The 26,027-nt window shown below is 33.7% G+C and overlaps 2 non-coding genes across 2 annotated transcripts; both read right to left on the bottom strand.

Annotated features, from left to right (window-relative positions):
- Window positions 1-7,289: 7,289 nt before the first annotated feature.
- LOC149426398 (5S ribosomal RNA) lies at window positions 7,290-7,408 on the bottom strand. Its single transcript, XR_016303284.1, has one exon. It is a non-coding gene; the product is annotated as a 5S ribosomal RNA (ribosomal RNA).
- Window positions 7,409-7,731: 323 nt separating this feature from the next.
- Window positions 7,732-7,850, bottom strand: LOC149426397 (5S ribosomal RNA). Its single transcript, XR_016303282.1, has one exon. It is a non-coding gene; the product is annotated as a 5S ribosomal RNA (ribosomal RNA).
- Between the last annotated feature and the right edge of the window lie 18,177 nt (window positions 7,851-26,027).

Below are 26,027 nucleotides of genomic sequence, written 5' to 3'. Positions count from 1 at the left end.
GAACTTTAACTAGGCGGTTGAAGTTATCACGCCACCGCTACAGCAACCTACAACTATACCCTTCTTGCAAGTTATTGAATTTCAGATTTCATAAGCTAACTAAGAGACTGTAAGGCAATTTAAAATGTCAAAAGTTTGAACTCTCCTTGAAATAATTACTCTTGGTTTTAATCAATTAAGGTTCTTTCTTGCTCTTGGTAGTTAAATATCATCGTGATAAGGCAAAAAACAATTTTTCAACCCTTATAAATTGGATGATATTAAAAGTTTATAAAAAAAGTCTTAAAGTTAACATGAAGTATTCAGGGCTGGTATGTATTGATTAAAGTATAGCTTGTTTTCTATTTGAGGTAAATATTTTAATCAAATAACAAATGTAGGGGTGAGAACAATAAGCAACTTCTGTGCGTTTGTCACCTTAACCAACTGACCGAGTTGTTCCACGTAAAATATATCCTCTCAACTTTGCTCATTCCTTCGGATCTTGGTCCAAGTTCTTGAAATATGTATAAAGACATTAAAAAGTTGTATAGCCTTAAGCGCCAGGGAATAAAATAATGCTTTCCAGAGAAATGTTAAGATCTCTTCCGCATCTCAGGGCGAAGAAGTAAACACATGGATGCATTTTTAATTCATCAGAAGTCTCCTGCAATACGAGTGCAAAGCCCCACACCATTTTTATACCCGTAGATATAGGAGCATTTTGTGGAATTCTGTAGAAGGCTCGGAGGGAGAGGGTGGGAGCTGCAACTCAGAGCTTTCAGTTTAAATTTTTAAGTGCTTAAAGCGATGAGAATTTTCTTCAACGAAGATTTTTTACCGGACAAGTGAAACTATGTACCCAGATAAGCAATTTCTATGTTTATTTCAATGGTGGATGAATGTAACGCGATAAACTGTAATCTGGTGATTTAAACAAGAGGTTATGATAGTATAGCGGTAAACCCATGGGTAAACCTAAAGCGCACCTTAAATATTAATGCTTCTTCCATCTTATAGTACAAACTCCAAATAACTCATATACATTTTGTAAATTTAGTGTTAGTCTATTATCCACCATTTTTAGGAGTATTTTACTGAAGACCAAGATAAATAACATTATCAAGACAAAATTTCAGCAAAGAAACATGAATTGCAGAGGAACGTTAACCAAATTTATGGTGCGATTACGTTTCTTTTATCTCTCATCTTTTACGTTGCTTATTAGATTTCTTTTATAATCTAACTTGAAAGAAATCGGAACAATAGTGTACAATGATTTATCCCTAATGGCAGTGTTTTTGCGATTTATATTAAGTTTATGATATCGTTGCTACAAGAAGGTACCTTGTACGTACACAATATTAAATAACATTCTTTGAAAAATAATGAAATTTAAAATCTGACATCATTTAAAACACTTAAAATCACCCTGCTATAGTCATAACACAACGGCATAAAAAGGAAATTGAAAGAAAAATTGCGGCATATTTGGTCTTTTACAAAAGGTGTTGAACAATGAACAGTAAATATTACTCATAAAAATGCATAAGCCTTTGATACCCCGCTGTAAGCACACTTTATAAGCCATATCTTATGGGCAGGCGAGGGCAGTTCGCAAGTTATTGTCCCCACAAATATTGCACCATTTTCCGGTACACCATTTTCAGATTTTACGAGTGTTTTATTTAACGGAGCGCCTTTTGTGGTCGGCTTGTTTTGACCATTTTTAAACAGGTTTTCTCTAAATACATTTTATTATCTGTCTCACCGGACTTGTTTAGGGTGTTGAACTATTAACTGTTGTAGTAGTAGTAGTGTACCTGCTGTAGTTTGTACCTTCAATTTATTTTCCGCCCTCGTGGTTTTGCTCTCTTATTTGATCAGAATCAATACATTTTATTACGAACGGCGTTGAGTGAACCAAAACGCAGCCCAGAAACATAATTCGGAGATTTCGTTTTCGAAATACTGGACCTTAAAGCTTAGAATTTTTTTTTGTTTAGTGCCGGAAAATGGGCGTTTATTGAAATTTTTTGTTTTTCTATGTATCTTAATTATATGCTTTAAATTACCTTCCTCTGCTACTTCAATAGGTGTAAAATGTTTTTTGGGTAGGTTACAAGAATATAAAATATGAAGTGAAAATAATCGTACGACACAGAAAGTGCTATTAGCCATGTATAATGACAAACAAGTTCCATTTCATAAGGCCTATAATTTCTTTGTCATCTTTTCTCGCTATCCATTCAATGATGTTTTTGTTGAAGATATATGTGTATTAATTAATGCCGTAGTCTGTAGTAAGAGTTTGTTGTCTGCGTGAGGCGCAGTGTATATTACTATGGCATGATCTAAGATCCACAAAATCCTCAATAGATTTCAGAGCTGAATTCCAAAGTCATCTCTTCAGGAGGGGTAGTACGGTCGATCGATAAAGCCCTTTGTCTTAATGATTTTAATGAAATCCGTCATCCATGGTCAATTGGAGATATTGTCGAACACAGTCAGAATATGATTCCGATAGTCGCTAGACAAAATCCGCTGCTTTTAACGTGGCCTCCAAGGTGTCGGGTAAGCTGTCAATTTACACAAATTTTTGGATAATGTCGTTCGTTATATATTTTTATTTTTTTAATTCAATATCACAAAACGCAGGCGTTAGAAAAAGAATTTAATCGATTTAACTAAAAAATAAAAACGTACAAAAGTGGTAACGTTTTTCTTTGCAGCATATTATTGCCGACACGTTAAAATGCATTCGAGTGAAATAAGTGAATTCATTTCGTTTTCATTTGCCAAGCTTTGGTATTTCGGAGTTTGGTTGTTTTCTGACGCTCGGTGGGCTTTGTTCGTTCGAATTCATGCCCCGACAAAAATGCAAAATATCGCTTGATGGTATTCGAGTTCCACGTGTCTACCCTTCAACGCATGCTCGGCTCGACACAGTTAGGGGATGGGGAAGGGTAGGAGTAAGGAGCCAAGGGGGAAATGCAAAACCCAGTAGTGGGAAGTTATTGCCTATGGGAAATTTCAATCTCATTCATTTGAACTAGAAAAAGAAAGGCTACAAAGTTTTTAGCGTCAACACGATGAGCTAAAAAATGGATCACTGCTTTCATGAAGTTATATATTATATAATGTGTGAGTCAATATTATTTTGATTTTATTAATTTTGCACGTATTACCGCATAAGATTTAAAAGCAGGGGGGAGGAGGATTAATAGGAAGGGAAATGGGGTGGAAAAGGAAATTAGAGAAGAACTTTTACCCATTTAGTGATAAGATCGATGCTGATACATGGTATCTTACAAGAGAGGTATTGTAAGAAACATCTATAAACAAAAATAAAGCATATATGATTACCTACTTCCGACACAAAAATTTTTCTTGTATGTAACTCCGTTTATCTATCAGTAACTCTGCTTTAATGAACTTTAGAACTCGGATGTACTTTGAACTTAAGTGGTAGTTTCAAAATTGGAATTCAGACTAGCTATAATAAAATAATTATTACGGAAACTCATTTTGATTACTATTTTTAAAAATGGAACTGCTTTGTCGAGAATTCAAACTATTAATGATTTTTCACAGGTCTGCGTCATTTGCTTACTAATTTTGGTTATATCAATCAACAGTGGAAAATATTATGGCATAAAAAAATTATTCATGTAGATTGTAGATCAACAGACGATTATTCTGAATATGTAAGTTATATCATAAACTAATAAAACGCCATCTTTCTTTAAAACACCTTTTGGTTGGAATGAACTGCTGATCGATCACAACCAGTCTACGTGAGTAATATATCTATCGTCTACAAAATCCATATCAAGGTTGCAAATTCGTGGAGAATTTCCCATATTGCGGAAATTTCTATGATTTTACAAGAATTGGCATTTTGCCGGAAAATTCGGGAATTAGTAAAATTGCTGGGAAAATTCGGGGATTCAAGGCCTTCTTTGATTATCCAACCATATTGAAAAAAAATGTTTACAATAATTGAGTAGAATCCACTAAATTTTTGAAAAAATTCTTTTTAAAGCCCGAATGAAATAGAAAATGCGAAAATAACTAGATAATTAGAAAAAATGCTAATTTAAATAGAATTTTGTTTCTTTTTGGAGGTAATGTGGGTATTTTTCGGGGAATTCGAAAATATATTGTGGGTATTTTAGAACATATGTTGGAAACTCTGGTCCACATTCAAATTTTAACCGATGAAAATGTTTTAAAACAGGTTTTTAAATACCGTTAAATTGTTTATCACATTGTGATTCAATACGATAACATTAGTGACGAGATGCTTATATTTTACCTAGTGTTTTTCAATTTTAAAAGCGGGTAATCTTAAGGATAAAAAACGTCTCGACTCCAATACCAAATACATCGCTGGTTGAAAAAAAAAACCTAGGCTTTTTGAGATTGGTCATCGGTGACGTCACGGGTCACGTCGATAGATTCGGTGCGTTAAAGACCCGAACAATTTTGGAAATTATTTTAGCTACGAAAATAATAGAATTCAGTTGCAAAAGAAGTCAGAAACTATTACAGATATAAAAAAAAATATATAAAAATGTACGGCAGTTTCTCATTATTTCAAAAGGGGCCTAAAAACTAGGCTTCTCACGTGTTCGAAGAGGGAAAACATATTTTAGAATTTTCGAGCTAGTAATTTTACTTTTTTGCAAATTTTTTTTAACTTCTACTGTGCAAATTCTGGTATTTTTAGTTAGTTTTATTACGGAAAACAATCAATTGCATTAACGAGGAGAATACTTTTTTATCAAGCGACTTTTTATTACAGCTAATGTGTTGGATGTGGCCAAAAGGAATACAGTTAAAACCGTTTCGCGTTTTGCATTATGGATATTAGTCGTGCTAATTTAAAAGGAACATGGATTATTTTTTGTGTTTTTTTTTAAGCACAACACTTAATATATTTGAAAACATTTTTTGATAATGTGGGCCTGACTGGGTGCTTTATCCGTGCTGAGGCCACCAGTTTTCAATTTAAAAGAATGATATTAAATTAAATAAAAAATTCGAATCTTTTGATTACGATTGCCCCTTTAATAAGCATTAAAAATTTCGTAAGAAAATGTTTTTGTAATAATTTTTTTTCTGAAAAAAGCTTCTTTATTTGGGTGCAGAATAGAAGTCATAAAATGCTCCTTTCAATGGATGATTTTGTTCTTAGTTTTGTAGATTTTGAAGATATTCGTAATTTATGACAATTCTGCTTTTTTCAATCAATAAGTTCAAATATGTTGCTCATAACAAGTTTTTTTTTGTAAATACCGCTCTAGTGTCCCATTTACCTTGAGCCAGTGGGACTAAGACATTTCCAATTTTTGGTATATTGTGAGGTAAAAAGTAACGTTTTTTTTTTAAGGTTTTCCCATTGTTATTAATCTATAATATTTCAATTATTATGTCTACATTACACAATTTCTGTTCTTTTGAAGTTGTTTTTTTGGTGCAAGCTAGTTTAAAGTTCTATAATTTTTATAAATAAATAATTCAAATTAATGAATTAATTTTTCGTCTGTGTGTTTCACGATTTGATTTTCATCAATTCTCATGGTTTTTATACTAAAACGAAATTGAGATTTTTCCTTTCATCTAGAAATCTAGACATTCTAGACACACATAAATGATACGTTTAAGTAATGTTAGTACTCATAAATTTTGAATAGTTTTTTTCTAATATAGTCAGTTGGTTAAAACATTTTTATAAAATTGTTCGAAATAATCTGTGCATTTTATATAGTCCCTTTTTAAGGTAAGGTGTGCGCAGTTAAATTTTATTTTATTTATCTGTGTTATTTTATAAATTAATAAGATAGGAAAATATTCTCAGTGTCTATACGATGCTGCCCGATGTTTCCTTAGAAACAACATAACAACAATAAAAAATATGACAACATTATTTGAGCTCAAAAGGTGTTATTTGAACTGGGCTACAACGCATTTGTACCAGGCTACCGGTGTGCCAGGGTGCCAGGATGGCAGAAAGCGCAGGAGGTGGTGGGTTGGTTTGGCGGGTGTCGGTGGCTTGGTTCGGGCGGGCTGCGAGTATAAGCTTGGTTGGTGGCTTGGGCTCGGGCCGCGGGGAGAATTGCACTTAGTGTCAGCCGACGGTGGTGGTGAATGATTGCCGACTACGGCGCTATATGATACATTGCTAATGGACTAAAATTGAGTGTTTTTGTGTCGCTCTTGTATTGTCAAATAACACGGAGGTAAATGAGCTAGATTAATGCAGTTATCTGTTTTTTGTTTGTCGCAAAAATGTTTCATCAAAATTTCAGCATTATGTTTAAAAATAATACCTAGCCATTACTGGGAAATGGTGTACGTATAAATGAGTAGCTAATACTATTATTTTTAGGTTGCTGTTTTTGGGACCACTTTTTAACGACAGGTCATTTACATAAAATAGATAAGGTTCCCCACTTTGATGGTAATTTATTTTAACTACATGAATCACACTACATGGCCATTAAATTATATAACAACCTCCCACGTAGCATCAAACAAATAACCGACATACTTAAATTTAAATCAACACTAAAAACATTTCTTTTAAACAAATAACTACACCTTAAATGAATACCTTACATAAATTAAATACCTCTGTTTTTTGAAGTGAAACTTCTTTACGCGCGTCATGCAATTTCTAGGACCGGAGTAAAACCGACTCATGACCGAAACGAAAATGCGGGTACCCCCACCACCGATTAAAGTTCATTTGATCTAGTCAAAGTTTTGAAGTAACATATAAATGCTTCTTAGCTCATCTCGACAACTGGCGTTGGTGGTGTAATGGTCAGCATAGTTGACTTCCAAGCAGTTGATCCGAGTTCGATTCTCGGCCATCGCACATTATTTTTGAAGTGAAACTTCTTTACGCGCGTCATGCAATTTCGTGGACCGGAGTAAAACCAACTCATGACCGAAACGAAAATGCGGGACCGATTAAAGTTCATTTGATCTAGTCAAAGTTTTGAAGTAAAATATAAATGCTTCTTAGCTCATCTCGACAACTGGCGTTGGTGGTGTAATGGTCAGCATAGTTGCTTTCCAAGCAGTTGATCCGAGTTCGATTCTCGGCTATGGCAAATTATTTTTTTGTTTTTAACGCCTTTTTTTTTTTCAATGGTTGACGATAATATCAATCCACTAAGTAATATTTTAGGCCTGTAGAATAATTGAAAAGTTAAAGAATGATATAAAATTTTTTATGATGTTAACGATAAAAAAATAAAAAAAAAATAAAAAAAAACATAAAATTACCATAAAAAATGGGCCAACGGCACGCGGTGTTCCCAAGCGGTCACCCATCCAAGTACTGACCGCGCCCAATGTTGCTTAACTTCGGTGATCGGACGAGAACCGGTGTGTTCAACATGGTATGGTCGTTGGCAAACGCTAAACAATATTAATTTCTATTCTACCTGCAAATAAATATATGAAAATTAGTATAAAAAAGCCCTAATAATACTGAAAACATTAGCAAGGTGTGTGCGACGTTGATAAAAATAATCATTACATACGCGCTTGAAAAAGATCGTAATTACATCCATAACTTTGTAGGAATTTTTTTTTTCAATGGTTGACCATAATATCAATCCACTAAGTAATATTTTAGGCCTGTAGCATACTTGAAAAGTTAAAGAATTTTATGATATTATTAATTATAGTAACGATAAAAAAATAAAAAAAAACATGAAATTACCATAAAAAATGGGCCAACGGCACGCGGTGTTCCCAAGCGGTCACCCATCCAAGTACTGACCGCGCCCAATGTTGCTTAACTTCGGTGATCGGACGAGAACCGGTGTGTTCAACATGGTATGGTCGTTGGCAAACGCTAAAAAATATTAATTTCTACTCTACCTGCCAATAAATATATGAAAATTAGTATAAAAAAGCCCTAATAATACTGAAAACATTAGCAAGGTGTATGCGACGTTGATAAAAATAATCATTACATACGCGCTTGAAAAAGATCGTAATTATATCCATAAATTTGGAGGAATTTTTTGAAGTGAAACTTCTTTACGCGCGTCATGCAATTTCGAGGACCGGAGTAAAACCGACTCATGACCGTGACGAAAAAAAGGGATCATTTCGCTATAGGAGCCTAGCTAATATTATATACCTAGTTTAACTCACTCTCCTAACTCATCTTCGCTGTCTACAGGCAGAGCGCACGACTGTGGTCGTGAAGAACCGAGGTTCGATCCCCGCTTTAACTAATTTTTTTTTTTCTTTTTTTATAACTTTTAATTTTTTTTATCACATGCTACTTATAAATATGTCAATAGACAGAAAAAAAGAGAGAATGAAATGAAAAGAGAGAGAGAGAAGAATACTAGAAGTTTCACTTCTGTCTTGCGTAGGCTTGACACACCCATTTTTTTTGTTTTTAACGCCTTTTTCATTCAATATCTTATTTTTTAGTAGGTCAGAACATTTTTTAAAAGAAAATAATATTGCAAAATAATAAAAACACTTATCTCACTGTGATAAAACATTACTCCGCTAGAGCGCGCTTTGCGTTATTGTGTTGGATTAAAATTATTATCTAATCCGTATATTATGATAATTGTATTACATTTATTTAATTAATTTATTTATTTTGATAATATGTAATAATTTACAGAAAAAAAAATTAAAACTATCTCCCTCTGATAAAATATCCGTTCGCTAGAGCGCACTACGCGATCTTGTGTGGGATTCTATTTCTGTACATTGTACATTATTTTTAAAAATATATTATATTTTGGGTGTGATGTAGGTAACATTATAAAACATAACAAGCTCTCATATTTTCAGAACCTACATAATATAATCAATTTATGCGGCTTTGCTTACAGTTGGTGCTCAGCGTGGTTGGCTTTCAATCAGTTAAGCGAGGTTCGATTCTCGGCTGTGGCATTTTTGAAGTGAAACCTTGTTGAGGTGGGGGAGCCGCTCACGAACGTTCTCTCTCTTCTCTTCTTTCCTCTCTCTCAGACACCAGCGAACTGCGCCACGCCAAGCATCAGCTGAAACTAGAAGTTTCACTTCTGTCTTGCGTAGGCTTGACACACCCACTTTTTTATTATTTTTTATTTACATACATTTGTTAATGTGTAATTGTTGGGTTATGTAATATAATGTGTATTTGTTGGGTTAGCTGGAAGAAATAGGATATAACCTATAAGCTATACCCTTTGTACTCTTTTTGTGCAATAAATATCTTTTTCTAATTTTAGATTTCTGAATTTGAAAAAAAACAAATTGAATTCAAATCGTTTTAAATTTGTGATTATTTTTAAATCGATGTGTAAGTTGATAAATAATTAACAAAAATAGTAGAGCTCAGATAATTCCAATACAAAGATAAAGCCCTACAGTAACAATAGGAAGCCCGCTCACAGGGAGGAAAGTTTAATTCCTCAGTTACGCGCTTCTACCCAAAGTAGTTGATACAGAATTATTATTTCTTGCTATGAAAATAGGTAACCACCTAACTTTTGTGTTTAGTTAGCCATGACAATCAGCGGAAGATGAAAATAAAATGGCAAATATTTGATGCACAAATCAGAACTTCAAAAATACCTGCACCGCGGCCATAGAACAATGCACGCTACTGTGGCTTACGAAATATACGAATTTTTGAAAATAATATTATTATTTAAAAATTTTCTTCTACCATCATTATAAGCAGAAAATACAGGTACTGTAGTAAAATAATTTATTTTTTATGTGAAACCGCACAAGAGTCCCAACTGCGTCTAGAGCCAGTGAGACTATGACATCCTCAATCGGGGTATGTTGTGAGGCTGAAGGTAGTGGAGAGGGAAGGAGATGGATATGAGGAAGGTGGAGAAGTATCTGGCTATTCAGATCTGGTCGCAAAACACCTCCAAAGCCATTTCGAGCAACGTTTTAATTCCGAATGGTGGTATTATACAAGGGCGATACTGAGAGCATCTTTTTCTCTAGACCGTGTTTCAAATATACTTTACATTATTTTAAGTTAATGATTTGTGAAATAATACAAATTAATCTAATAAAATTTACTTGCGCACCCATTTTAACTTTAAAAAGGAACTATATAAAATGCTTAGATTATTTCAAGCAATTTTATAAATACATTGGAATTAAATGGTTTAACCAATTGCTTATTGATACCATAAAATATTGTACACTTTTAATAATGTTTTTTCAATATTCTTCAATAATAATATTAGATGTACTTAATACATTATTTTCCCTCCACTCGCTCTCATTAAAAATATTACTTTTCATCTTTACTTGTATATTTTTTGCTCAGAACTTAGCCATATATATTTCATTTAAACAAAACGTATTGTTTATTGTTTCTTTACATTGTATATTATTTACATTATAATTTTTAACCTAACTAGGACAAGCCTGTGTTGAGATACATGAATCTTACTATGATTATTAAAGAATAATACAAATTTTTAAGCATACACACATACATAGTATTGTAAGTACGTAATTTATCACAATATATCAAAAAGGTTGTATCTTTTCCAGTCAATTTGCTAATGACCATCAACGTTGTACCATGAATAAAAAATTCTCATTTTAAATGATAATGTCAGTTCCGACCACAAACTCGTGACACTAAAAACCCACATAATTACTTAATTTCGCCTGTCACGTGAACTCCCATATTTGTTGCAATTCAGAGTAGTTTATCTTCCGACAGCAGCAGTTTTCCATTTCGGCTTAAGGCGGTACTTGGCTTGATTAAAAAAATATACAACTCATATAATGTAATGCATATTAAGAATTTTTTTAAACCAATAATAATTAGTTGATTAAAATGGGCAAGAACTTTCATAGTATTGTTTTTCATTCTAGTTGATTTTAATTAAATAAAAATGAACGCTACAAAACGTGTTTAGAAATTTATGGTTATTAGTAGAATTACTATACACTTTTTTGCCTTCTGAAGACGTTATCAAACAGTTTAGTTGTTATCTGACATCAATAAGTGAGTTTTAAAGTTGTTCCATTTGAAATTTTTTTTCAAAAAGGGTGTAGATATGCAGCAGTACGAATACAATAATAACATAACTATATTAAAATTAAGACGTTTCTGTCTATAAAAAAGGGCCATGTAACTTTCACACCATGACGAAAATAAAACAACCTTGTAGATAAATTTAACAATGTTAAGTTCTTTGATGAAGAACGAGATAAATACCGAGTGGTTGACACTCCCAGTGTCGTCATGGTGATATACAACCATTCCTAATATAATGGTTGTTTATAATGACTTTAGTTTTATTTGGTGGCCAGGTAGATTACTTCATCGTTACCGCATTACTTCCCCACCTTCTTCGTCCTAATTATTTCCCTCTCTTCGTTACCGCGAGCTTCTAAACATACCCCATATGAGGATGCCATAGTCCCACTGGCTTCCGTTATGTGGGAATCACTTGAAAAAATAAGACGGCCGGCATAGTCCAGTGGTAACGCATTGGACTGCCATTCCGAAGGTCGCGGGTTCGAACCCGGCGTGCGCAAATAAATTTTATTTGATTAATTTGTGTTATTTCACAATTAATTAATTAAAATAATATATAGTATATTTGCGGCACGTTCCATAGTGGAAGATACTACCAGTATCGCCCTGGTGTAAGACCACCATTCAGAATTGAAACGTTGCTCCAAATGGCTTTAGCCGTGTTTAATGACTAGATCTGAATAGCCAGGTACTTCCCCACCTTCCTCTTTCCCTTCCCCACTTACCTTCAGCCTCACAACATCCCCCAATTGGGGATGCCATAGTCTCACTGGCTCCAGACGGGAGCAGTTGGGACTCTTGTGAGGTATTCACTATAAAAATAAAAATAAAATATTTCTCTTTTGTAAAAAAATGTTTCAACTAGGAAAAAGCGCTATGATATTTGTTCTTCTTCCATAAATCCGTTCGTTTTTCTCTTGGTGGCAATGCTGGCGATGACGTATATCGACAATAATGGCGGAGGTCTGTAGGAATTCCTTTGAAGGTCTGCCACATAAATCAATGGTGAAGGTGATCACCCGCTGGGCGGCGGCCGCGGTATACAGGGCCAGTCCCTCACCCTCACCCGACCCCTTCAAACCTTTCATTTTTCAGCAGTCCAATATAATCCATCATGAACACATTCCCGACATAGTGGAGCTTTCATAATATAACTGTTGATTTTAGTGGTGTTGCTACCGTGAAATCAATAGTTCCACTCTGTATTCTATGACAAACTATTGGTTCTGTGAACGGTAGACCGCTCAAAAGAGTAAGTTTATAATTTTATCTTATTTGATAAATCAAAACCAAAATTTCTAATAACAGATGCTTAAGACGAGACAATACCTTAAAATAAAGTCGGAATCTTAACGACGTGAGTTATCATTATTTATTATTTATCTTAAAAAAGGCATGAAAATATGTGACGCGCGGCCTTGGTATATTGGACAGTGGACATACCTGCGGATGAACTTTAAAATAAAGTGGGAATCTTAAAGAAAAATGTTGTGAATTTTCCCTGGCAGGCCTAAAAGTCTTAGAATAAGATGATCTTTCCGTGGGGTTTATTATAATTATCTTTAATAAACGTATTACTAAAATCTCAAATGTTTTTTTAATTTTTTTTTTTTTTTGGTACAATATTTTTTTACATTTCAAAGTTTTCCAGTAATGTTGGCCTCACTGGGTGGCTTGTCCGTGCTGAGGCCTTCATTTTATAATATGAAAATATAATCTAAATACAATCTACAATATTAGATAAAATAATACATTTAACTCATTACCAGAAAAAATTAGAAACATGAATGCAAATATAAACGAATTCAAAAACCACCTTAAAAAGTATTCCGAACAGTTGAACTGAATCGTACCAAATATAAACAAATACAACAACACCCCCATACACACAAGCCCTGCTTATTTATGGGGGTACATCAAATATTTATATTATGTAATTAATAACCTACTATATTGTGTAATTATATTATGTAATTCTTATATTATGTAATTCGTGTATCTTTTTTTACTAATAAAAAAAAAAAAAAAAATTAAAATAAAAAAAATATATATAATCTTGTGTGTTTGTGAGTGATGTGTGTTTATTTTGGTTTTGTGTGTTACGTGTAGGTTTTATTTTTATTTTATGCCATGAAATTTTGGTAATATGGTATTTTTTGTTCTTTAATCCATTTTGTAATTTTGTGTGTGAATTTATTTTTATATTCCTCAATTTTAATTTCAACTTTTAGACTGTTGAAAGCTTTTATAGCATGGTATTGGTAGTGTCTTTGTCCAAAGCTTGAATTTACTGTCGGAGTTTTTATGTTTTCTTTGTACGCTTGTCTAACTGGTCTGTTAGTGTTATTTTGTGTATGTTGAAATTTATTTTTTTTGTCAAAAATGTAGTTTAGTAGTGTTTTAACGTATAATTGGCGTATTTCTATTTCGTCACAGCTTTTGAATATTTGGTCTATATCAGTCAGTCTATGTTTTTTTAGTATTACTTTTAAGATCGTTTTCTGTGCGGTTTCTACGTAATTGATAGCCGAGTTTGTTGCTCCTCCCCAAGTAATAGAGATAATAGATATCTCTCGCGAAGTTACTAATTCACCGTCTAGAAAAATAAAATCTGGTACTTACCGTTAATTTTATAGTTGAAAAACGTTTTATAAAATATTTTAATGGTAAGGTCCTGTTTTTATTAATCTTAAATGTAAATAACTTATATCCGTGGGATCGGTCTAAAAAAATATATATATATATTAACTTACATCCGTGGGATCGGTCTAAAAAATTTATATATACATATATATATAAATTTTTTAGACCGATCCCATATATATATATATATATATATATATATATATATATATATTTACATGTATATATAATATATTTATATTAAAAATAATAAATATACATATATTATCGCTACTAGTTCATTGGAATTAATTAACATCGCATCGCCTTAAATAGCTCATGTATAAACCATAAATATTTTACGTGACATTTGTTTTGTTTATTTCAAATAAAAATGCATATTCAATCTAAAAATAAATTATTCAATGATATGTCGCCATCTGAATGACAATTCTTTTTTCAAACTTTATTTAGGCCGGTTGGTACCATTTATTACGATTCGACAGCTCGTATTAGGAACTGCGCTTATACAAACTCTGGCGCGATAAAAATGTAATATTCAACAAGGCCACCATCTTGAACCGGAACCGGGACGAAACACACATATTTACATACAGATGAAATATAAAATGGTAGAGTGAAAACAGGACTTCGACGTACGCAGGTAGTCATTTTTTAAAAGTTATTCATCTTATTTAGTTAAGAGAATCACATGTGTTCTGATTACAATTCAAATAAAAGAGTGGTTGTGAACTCTACATATCTTATGCTTTAAAGATGAATCTCCCAATTTTTATAACCTTTCTTGTTTTCAGCTTTGAAACTTCTTTCAATAAATCAACTCATTTTGAGATTCAATTTGTGAACGTGAAAATATTAGGAATTTTCTTCTCCAACTTATGTACGCTGGTTTTAGAACAGTCTAAAATATTGAAGACGTATTTCTTTTGAAGTTTGGATCTTGAAGACAGTAATGGGATATCTAATCCAAAGACATGTATTTATGATGATGCGACTCCAGAATATTGAAAAAGTCAAGGTTTATCGGTAATGCGTCCTAGATACTTTAACTTGACGAATGTATCATTATTTATCGTAAAATTTTCCCTCACCGTTATAGCAAAGTATGTCACATTCAATAAATTTTACACCGATATCGAAACGATGGTTCCCAAGATTACCTTCACAAATCATACCTCATTTTTATCAAAAATTAAAATTCACTCACATCGAGAGATGAAATAATGTGTCCTTTTCATTTAAACGATATCATGTAGGTGTCTGGTTAAATAATGTCTCGTATTTGAAACAAAATTGCCGATTGCGTATATCATCAATTCTTATTAAATACCGATACAGCCTCCTACGTAATAGTCTGGATACTAATTAATGGCCTTACAGGACACAGGATACGTGCTGTAAATCATACTTTAGCTTGGATTGTTATAATATCCTGTAACCCCTAGGACTGTATGTGTTCTCCTGTCTCCAGTGTCAAATGTCCCCAACAATGGAAAACAATTAATGTTATTGCAGGCCCATTAATTTTTATGTTGTACGCCGCGCTCCGTGGATAAGGGCTGGTAGGTGGCGGCAAGGCTGAACACTAGACACAGGCTGCCTCTCCGCTTGACCCTTAACCTGGAATAACAACCTATGCATCTTATGGTCTCCTGTTAACGGCTTAGAAAGTATGGTAAGCTTCAATAAACACCAAATAGAGGAGATAATCGCTTCTCGTAATAATAAAATACATCAAATTATATTATTCATATGCGATATATATTTACTTATATATATTTGATCACTTATGGAAAAGTGTGTGGAAGGGTTTAGTTTTTTCATGTGGGGCAGATTTAACCCGGACATAAAGTTGGAAATAAAAATGTTTGTTAAAAGTGTTTATTTTGTTTTGTTTTAAGCTGGTAATAAGAATAACTTTTATTTGCATAATGTTTTAATTTGTACTTTAATAATTACTATCTAAATATGGATATAATATACGTTTTTAATATTAAAGCAAAGGTTTCACTTTTCATCTCTATTTAGCCACATTGCCTGCATTGTGAATCACACACTACATTAAAATTAAATCCGGTTTTACTTCAAGTAATGTTTAAATGTTCAGGAAAGATCTTTTAAAAAATAATCATACAAGAAATGCGCTAGAACGAGATAATAAATAATAATAATCTACTTTGTCAAGTAAAATGCACGATACAGATTAATTAAAATTAAATTATTTTTAAAAGCAATAATTGTTCGCCTGAAACACTCATCCACATTGAAAAAATCTCCTGATAAAAAATACATGACGCCAACGGGACTCGAACCCGTGTCCATTCGATTTCCGGTCGAAAGCTCTGACCACTGAGCTATGGAGGCTTATCTCTTACCTGCGAAATTATTCAATATATGCTAGTGTTTCATTCAACAATTACTGCTTGTTACATTTTTTTTCCACCTGAGAACAACCAACTTTATTTTATATGAGAAAGGCATTGTAAGTGCTAACTCTCTCACTAGATGGCGTTGAGACAAATTGTCTACATTTTTAGGTGAAATACTTGAACTTGTCAAATATTAATTATTATGTTTTTGATAAATTAATGTTTTTAAGACAAGATTTTATTTATGCATAGCACAAAGGATAACAATTATTTTTATAAGCAATAATTGTTCGCCTGAAACACACATCCACATTGAAAAAATCTCCTGATAAAAAATACATGACGCCAACGGGACTCGAACCCGTGTCCTCTTAAAAACATTAATTTATCAAAAAAATAATAAAATAAAATTAATTTTGGGTTACATCCCTCTTTCTAACTAATGACTAAATAGAGAAAGTCATGTTGAAAGTAGGTTAAAGAAGTGAGAGTGACATAATGTATTGTTTTCTTTTTCAATTCCAAAAAAATAAAATTTGCTGTCGCGTCTGACATTGAAATGTTATATTAGAAAAAAAATCCAGAATCGTCACAAACAAAAAAAAATAATCTAGCGAAAATATGTGTGTTTTAAGAATACCTAAAATATTGATTTAATGTAACACTTTGTCACTCCTTGTATTGAAAATTTATAGAGCGTGGTAGACTATCGTTTCATTGAAAAACAAAACTTTCTTAAAAGCGCATAAATCAAGCTGAAATTTTGATTTAATCTTACAATTAAACAGCTGTTTTGACGGTCTCCATGATAGAGGGGTAAGGCTCTCGACTAGGAAATCGAAGATCACAGGTTCAAATCCCGGCGTGCGCAATTAATTTTATGTGATAAATTTGTGTAATGTCATTATTTCTTCATTTAAAATAATCTTCTTCTTCTTTCGTATGGTGGGGGGTCAGAGGGGGACATCTAGATCTGCGAGCCATTTTAGGGCCTCAGGCGTCGCCATGTGGACCTCATCAATCCCGCCGGGGAATGAATGGAGCGGGCATTCGTTGACCACATGTTCGGTAGTCTGTACCGCACCACATTCACACATCGCCGACTCTTTAAGGCCCCATCTGTGCATCATTTGGGCACAGCGGCTATGGGAGCACCTTAACCTATTGATGGCGGACCAGGTTTTGCGAGGCAGTGAGAACCCAGGCTGTCTCTCGGTGGGGTCCTGTATGAGATGGGCATTTCCCACGTTGGCCAACTACCGCACGCAACGGTTGTGTCCGCCGCGATGTTCGCGATGCCACCGGCACGTTATTGTTACCGCGCGTGCAGGTAGTGCAGTGAGTAAAGCGGATACCAAATTAAGTGGGCCTCCAACTACAAACTATGCCGCTATTTAAGGGGCCGAAGACCGATAGGTCTCCCGGCCAAGGGGAGTCAAAAAATATCGAGGAACAATTAAAAATATTGTCCCTGAATATTGAGGGAACCTCTCGATCAAAGGTGGATTTCTTATTTAAAATAATATATAGTGTTTTTGCGTCACGTTACAGAGTGGAAGATACTCTAAGTATCGCCCTAGTGTAAGACCACTATTAAGAATTGAAACGTAGCCTGAAATCCTGACTATTTTCAGCCACACAATATACCCCAGTTGGGGATACCATAGTATCACTGGTTCCAGACGGTTGGGAGAAGTTAGAACTCTTCTGTGGTATTCACATAAAAAATAGTAAAAAAGCATATGAAAAAGATCCTTGAGTACTCATCATTATTCCGCACTTGGGAATTTAAGCAGAGTTGACTCTACGCGGTTAAACTCGCCTGTTAGTGTAATATAAAGCCTTGTTGGCTTAAAACTAACATCCTGCGATCTCAGTTACGATAAATTATGAAAGTCTCATTTTTTACGCGTCATCATCCTTCTTCGCGTTACTTTTAACGGCTGCGTTACCAAGTGAAGATTCTTGGCCTAAACGAGATCATATTTTCCCGGCATTTTCCCAAGCGACTAAATTAAATGGTTATCTTCCAGAAATATGTGTGTCAACATTATTGTTGCAGATGAAAAACGTGAAAGACTTTGATAGACATCATAAAAATGAATGCTAAAACTTTTTACGTCGGAGGAGAATGAAAGTGCTTGGGGAAAGAAAGTTTCACAAAATTCGTGTAGTAGCTCATAAAATATATTTTTTCAAGCAAACAACCTATATAACCAAGATGTCATTTCCTCGCAAAAGACAGAATGGATGAAACGCCAAGCAAATCTATATTGGCATACAATCTTTGCAACATTCACTTTCAAATATAGTTGCATACTTGTTATGTTGTCATACTACCTCTTGACATGACTAGACTGATTAATAGGTACCTATTGGATATGATTTGAGATTATCACGGCCAAAAGTATTATAGTGATTTACTTTTAGGGTATTATGTCATGATGCGCTACCTCTTTTTTTAGCCAACGTTTCGGACATCATTACAGTGTCCATCATCAGGTGATGATAGATATTTGCCCTGATGCTGTCCAAAAAGTTGATAAAAAAAAGGTATCGCAACACGGCATAATACCCCAAAAATAAATCACTCTAATTAGATACCTATTGTATTACTTGTGATGTCTGCGACTTCTTCGATTCCTTTGAACGTCATCATTTCTACATTCATTCAATCAAGTTATTGTCCCTTTTTTGATAATTTCTAAATATACATCATCATTATTTTTTACCAATTGCTGGGGATTACTTTTTCAATCCAGACAGCTTTTTCAGATAAAAAGTGTAATAAACTGTTGGAATCGTTAATCACAATTCAATATGAAGAAATCACACTTTTCACAGGAGAGAACATGTTTTTTGAACGCGGATTTTCGCGACGGAACAAAGCGACCGACCAATTGATTCTGTCAGTGGCACACGCTTTCGGCAAATACGAGCCACTAACAATAATAATTGCAGGGGCTAAAGCTGCTGAATGTTGTATTTACTAAGCCCTTCATATTCATTCCATTTGCGCGAAATGGATGGACAGTATCGATCGGTTTGAAAAAAAACCTTATTAACCGTTTTTCTGACACCTTCGACTTTAAAACTCAACAGTTTTTTTTTAAAAAAAATTTAATTTAATCTACGAAATATTAAATTAGTAAATCAGACGGTAATACAAATATTTAATCTTATTGAATAAGTTTAATCTTTGGAGATTCTTTTTTATACGAACAACTTTTCTAAAATTTCTGTAAATAAATAAATGAATACCAAACTTTTATACAAATTAAATAATTTATGCCAATACAAATTAGAATATATTCTATAGCGTTTTATTAATTACCTTCACCAACAACTTCAGTAAATTACATGTTCTAGGCAATTACACACACATTTTATTGCAATAAAAGGAATTTAAAATTATCACACTTAAATTTATAACAATGGACGCACATTCATAATGTGTTTTAATTAATACCAATAAATGGACGAATATTCATAATTTGTTTGAATTAATATCAGTAAATGGACGAACATTCATAATTTGTTTTGATTAATACCAATAAATGGACAAACATTCATATTTTTCTTATTCCATCAAAAAATGTTTATAGCTAGATTTAAAGGTTTTGAGTATTTCATAGCGCTTACCTTTTTAAACAGCTCATAGTGACAACAAACCTCATGATATTATTATTTTTACCAGACACCTTTCAAAGGCTTATGTTCGTGGAAATAATGGTTTATTATGCGTAATAGGGACTCTAAGAAGAGCTGTTTTAAAAAAGGTTTAAGGGCTTCTTTGCTCATGATAACTTTCGCTAGAGCTTAATTTCCGCTCCTTTTCCATTATTAGATGCTAAGTATATAATCATCTCTATAATTTTTTTTAATTAATATCAATAAATGGGCGAACATTCATAATTTGTTTTAATTAATACCAATAAATGGACGAACATTCATAATTTCTTTAAATTAATATCAATAAATGGACGAACATTCGTAATTTGTTTTAATTAATATCAATAAATGGACGCACGTTCATAATTTGTTTTAATTGATACCAATAAATGGACAAACATTCATAATTTGTTTTGATTGATACCAATAAATGGACGAACTTTAATAATTTGTTTTTAATTAATACATATAAATGGACGCACAGTCATAATTTATTTACTGTTTTTTTACAGCAATAACAGAAATAAATATTATATACTACCAAACATGATAAGAATGATCATAAAAAATAAAATAAAATAAGCTGTCTTTTGAATTATTTTACATGAATGACAATTTTAATATTTTGTTTTTGCAAACAACCTTTACGTAACCTTAGCATAGTCATGATAATTGACCACCATTTACAATTTAAAATTTGCTTGTAATACACGTAGAGGAACTTATGAACGCGGTAATTGAATTATTAATTTATTTTTGCTGACAATAGCCACACCGAAGACTTGTGCAACAGACGAAACGGCATCTGTGCGCCGGTTGACCAGAGCCTAGATTTTCGATGAAGTCATTCGATACACTCGTTGTCCGAGTGAAATGACTCAGTTTGGCGTATGTAAGTGTGTATAGGGTTTTCCAATAAGAGGTGTTATTTTGAATAGCCCGCTATTTTGGTAGATGTTATTTTTGAAGCTGTCATTTTTTCACATTTGACAAGTAGAAACTACGCCATTAAATAAAAAAAACAATACACGCTTCAACAACGCACTGAAATTATTAAAATTCACTTGAGTGAATCAAATGCAAATCATCTTGAGTGATGAGGCCCATTTCCTCCTCGGTGGCTTCGTCAACAAGGAAAATTGTCGCATCTGGGGCTCGGAAAACCCAAGAGTTATTGTTGAAAATCCTCTCTATCCTCAACGCGTGACTGTTTGGTGCGGTTTATGATCCGGCGGAGTCATTGAACCTTACTTTTTTTCGAAAATGAGGCTTGAGCAACAGTTACGGTGAATGGATTGCGCTATCGAGAGATGATTAATGATTTTTTATGGCCAGAATTAGATGGTATTGATCTGAACAACGTTTACTTTCAACAAGCAGGCGCTACGTGTCACACAAGCAACGAAAACATTGATCTTTTACGATTGAATATCAAAATAACACCTCTTATTGGAAAACCCTGTACCTTCGACGGCAATCAACAATAAGAACGTCGACCAATGTATGTATTTTAGCGGCCTGGATTGGATAATCGATACAATCAGTTTCGAGAACCTTGACTACTCCGCTATTTTTCCGCATACTATTAAAATTCTGATTTGGCTAAATAAATATATGTTAATAAAATGATTGAACGGATGTAATCTTTTAATTAATATATTCCTGAATAGACCCTTCAACTTTCCAAATATAATCAAAGTTACTATATCTGAATACGCAGGTATTTACAAACCTTTTTCTTTACTAAACTATCCCCTTTTTCAATGTCTTATCTCACATGTGCAACACATGGGGATGCATTAGTTGCACCAGCTGACTTTGTTTAAAATCATTTTGTCAATTTGTATTTGTGTTTCGAATTCGAAACCTTGCTTATATGTGCTATAAGACAATTCCAAAGAGCTTATTATACAGGTATTAAAGTTCAGATTTCATTAAGCGGCCGGATCAGCAACTGTTGACTTCTCGAGCTGTCGCTGAGCGAGTGATAAGTCTGAGTGAGGCACCGGGCTTAGCGGGGATCAAGTAATGATCTCGGGTGGAGGGATTCGGAATTACTTACCTCCTCCGACCATCGGCCTATGTATCGATAAACACGGGATCATTACGGAGCCCTATTTCATTTAAGGTATGATAGTTACATTAAAGATGCTCCCTTTTAACTTTGAGCGATTTGAATTGTAGCCCAAGCAGTCAGAATAATATGTGTTCTAACACCATAAGGGGAAATTCTTATAAATTCATATTTAGGTCTATTCCTTGCCTTGAGGGGAATTTGTGACAAAATGGTAACAAATATATAATAGTCGATGTGAGTTTTGTGATAGGGACATTTTTTTTCTTTCCTTTATTTGTAAAATATATTTGTATCCAGTTTTTTAAATGCTTTTCGACTACCACACTAGACACATGTCCGTATTCTTCTTCTTCTTCGATGGCGCTACAGCCCATATCGAGCTTTGGCCTCCTGCAACAGTCGCCTCCAACTCCTCCTGTCCTCAGCGGCTGACTTCCAGTTTGTCACCTGGAGAAGCTGTGCTGCATCCCCTCTTACCTCATCTTCCCACCTCAGTCTGGGTCTTCCCACTTTTCTCTTTCCACCTGGGTGACCAGTCAGAATTCTTTTTGGGACGCGTGTATCCGGCATTCTCTGTACATGACCAGCCCATCTCAGCCTGAGGAGTCTCATGTGTGCAGAGATGCTAGGAGCCTTATATATATCGTACAATTCTCTATTGTGCCGGATACGCCACTGTTCGTCCTCTTTCACCGGTCCACATATTCTTCTCAGCACCTTTCTTTCAAAAGTATCCAGCATTTCAGCCATCTTTACTGTCAGTGTCAGCGCCTCACATCCATATGCCAATACAGTTCTTACAATGGTCTTATATATGGTTATTTTGGTTTTTCTGTGGACACTACGTGACTTAAACACTGGCACCAAAGAGAAGTATGTTTTGTTGGCTGCTGTGATTCTTCTTCTGATTTCTGCTGGATCCTCATTGTTCTCTGTCAGGCTGGAGCCCAGGTAGGTGAATTGATCGACCACTTCGTATGAGTAGTTGTCTTTAAATAGTGCACTACTTCTTCTTCTGTGCGAAGGGTTCCTGCTCTGTACCATCATTTTTGTTTTGTCAACATTAACTCGCAGTCCTACTTCCCGCGCCGCTATTTCTAAAGGGTCGAAGACCTCCTTAATGGCTGAAATTGATCTTCCCACAATGTTGATGTCATCCGCATATCCGACAACTTGACTGCTCTTGAAACAAATATTGGAGCCAGTGTCTATTAGTGTTTTTCGTATTACATGTTCGAGCACAATGTTGAAGAGAGTGGGAGCCAGACTGTCCCCCTGTTTAAGTCCCTGTGATACTGTAAATTCTTCCGACAATTCTCCGTCTATTTTGACCTGACATCTTGAGTCTGACATTGTGGCTTTTATGAGCCTAACCAATTTAGGTGGAATCTGGAATTGTAGTAGTATGTCATATAGACACTCCCGATCTATGCTATCATATGCTTGCTTGAAATCAATGAATAGTTGGTGTATGTCTATGTCAAATTCCCAGCACTTTGCCAAGATCTGTCTGACGGTGAACAGTTGGTCTGTTGTGGATCTACCGGTGCGGAAGCCTGCCTGATACTCTCCCAGTAGGTTTTCTGCATATTTATCAATTCTTTTTTTCAGTATCATGGTGTAGATTTTATATGCTGTGCATAGGAGTGATATGCCTCTATGATTTTCGCATTTTAATTTATCACATGTCCACATGTCCGTATTATGGTAGTGAAATTTGTGTATAATTAAATAAATGTAATACATGTTCATTTGTTGATATATTATTTTGTTAAATGCAATGTATTTGTAAAATTGGTAATTCTTTAACTGGTTTTATAGTTAAGTAGATTTTACAAGAATAAACCAACCGTATTGCAAACTGTTGATTTTAATGAGATAAAATAAATATAAATATAAATGGGTAAAAAAAACAAATGACTTTACTTTTTGACATAATGAAAATAAAGATAAATTAATTAATTATTTTAAAAATAAATTTTAAACAGAATTTAAATGAAAAAAATAATAATAAAGCAAATCAACTTAATTTAATGATGTCAGGCATTCTTTGAAATAGTTCCTTCCCTTCATAAATAACCAGTTCTGAATATATAATATTAGGTACATGATCACATACAGGAAAGGAGTTGAAGTAGGTGAATCTTGTAAAAATAAAAATAAAGTAGGGTACAAATAAAAATAAGTTAGGGATAATAGAAACAAAAATAAGAATAATCGCATCAGCATAATATAAAGTTTTTGTTGAAAGTTAATTTAGAGATAAAATTTTTACTCGAGAAATATGAAAAAATAAGAACAGTTTTAAGATGTAAGGCATTCTTTATAATATTTCCTTTCCTAAGCAAATAACCAGTTCTGTATACTAATGGCATAAAGATCATTAAAATGATTCACATGAAATAAAAAAAAAATCAATACTTAAAATTATTCTCAGCAATATTGTACAAGTAGGTAAAAAATTTGCGGTAACTTTTTTTATCATCATATAACATACTCTAATAAGTAATTTTTGGAATGGTTCATTTGTGAATTTTGTAGTCACAAAGACATTTTTACCATGCTTTTTATCTTCTAGAAGAAAGTACTTATTGGTTTTGTAAATTATTAGGCAATGTCCGTATGTGTGTGTCCTATAGACTCAAAAACTATTGGTACTATTTCGCTGAAAATTTCTTAGTTTATTATTTGTAGTGCCAGGAATGTTTGGAGGGTTGTTTGCATGGGAAAAGAAGTCGGGCGAAGACGTGACGTTATCAAATTAATCAAATACTTATTTGTGGTAAACCTATGGCATAAGTGATGAACGAAGAAATGAAGGTAAGGAGAATGTATGACGTGGAAGCTAATGGTTGAATAAGTCGGGAACTCCCGAGGAAGACACGATATGACCAAATGAATCAAATAGGCATTGGTAAAATGTTGCGTATGTGATGAAGAAAAAGGGGGTTTAAGGAAAATTTATGACAATGAGCCGAGGACGCTAAAATAAACTTTTTCACTTCTAACAATAGTATTATTAACACCTTAAAAATGCAACCAGTTTTCAGGAATTCACAACATCAAAACTTTACTCCATACCATTAATAACCCCGAGCAACGCCGGGACATCGCCTCGCCTCTCCGTGTCCTTATTAAAAGTATGATTTGTGGAAATAAGATTATTGGCAAACTCTGAAAAGTTATTGTTATTTAAATATCTTAAATGTTCCGTGATTCTATATTTATATTTGTTAACCTCCCACTCAAACACCTAAATTATATTTTTTTGTGTATATACCTGTCAATATTTTGTATCATAGGTTAGTTTTAATATTCTCATGACGAAGGAAGGGTGCTTCCGAAACCGGTAGAGTGCAATTAAAATTAAAGTGGTCTGAAACAAATTTATATCTTTTATTGTAAATTATGACTAGCCACAAAGCAAATGCTTATTATAAATATGTAAAATAACAATTGTTACGTGATTTTTAAAAACAGAAATATTTTTAGATGGACTCAAATTGCTTTTAATCATCAATATGTAAATAATCATCAATCACCATATCCAATTACCTCTCTCTGTAACATAGTCGAGACATGTCGTTAAGGCGCGCAAACCTGCAGGCGGGTGCCTTGTTCTATGGACGGGGGTCACTAGTTCCTAGTATTTACGATGGGGTAGTTGCCTGTGTGCGGATAATGTACAGTCAACATTGACTCAGCCTCCTCCCGCCTCATCTCCGCAATCCTCCCCACCCGGCTGAAATCTATCTACTCCAAATCTGAGGTTAACACACATTGTACATTATTATGTGATGGACTTGAAAGTCAAAATGAAACACCACGACATGATCTTCTATAATGTATGCGGATCATGCTCAGGTTACTTTAGCTACTTATTTAGCTACTTTACCTACTTATTTAGCTATTTTAGCTACTTATTTAGCTACTTTAGATACTTATTTCGCTACTTTAGCTACTTATTTAGCTACTTTAGCTACTACTTTGCTACTTTAAGCAAGGCTATTGTGTTAAAACATTTATCATTAAGTAGGCGATAAAAAAGGGATGCAACCTGTTTATTTACATCGTATCCTAGACATAGATTCTTGAATATTTTTTAATAATCAATAATTTAACGTAAAAACAGGAAGCTTTTTCAAGTTGTTAGAGTTTCAAGATTATTCTTTTTTTCCCACTTGATGAAATGAAAAATATCGATAATGAACAATGTAGGAAATGATAT

Source organism: Hesperophylax consimilis, chromosome 1 (assembly GCF_061612785.1).
Source record: "Hesperophylax consimilis isolate HC1 chromosome 1, BYU_Hcon_1.0, whole genome shotgun sequence".
In the NCBI taxonomy this organism is placed as follows: Eukaryota; Metazoa; Arthropoda; class Insecta; order Trichoptera; family Limnephilidae; genus Hesperophylax; species Hesperophylax consimilis.
Note: the sequence above shows the minus strand (reverse complement) of the source record. Positions and strands in the feature narration are given on the sequence as shown.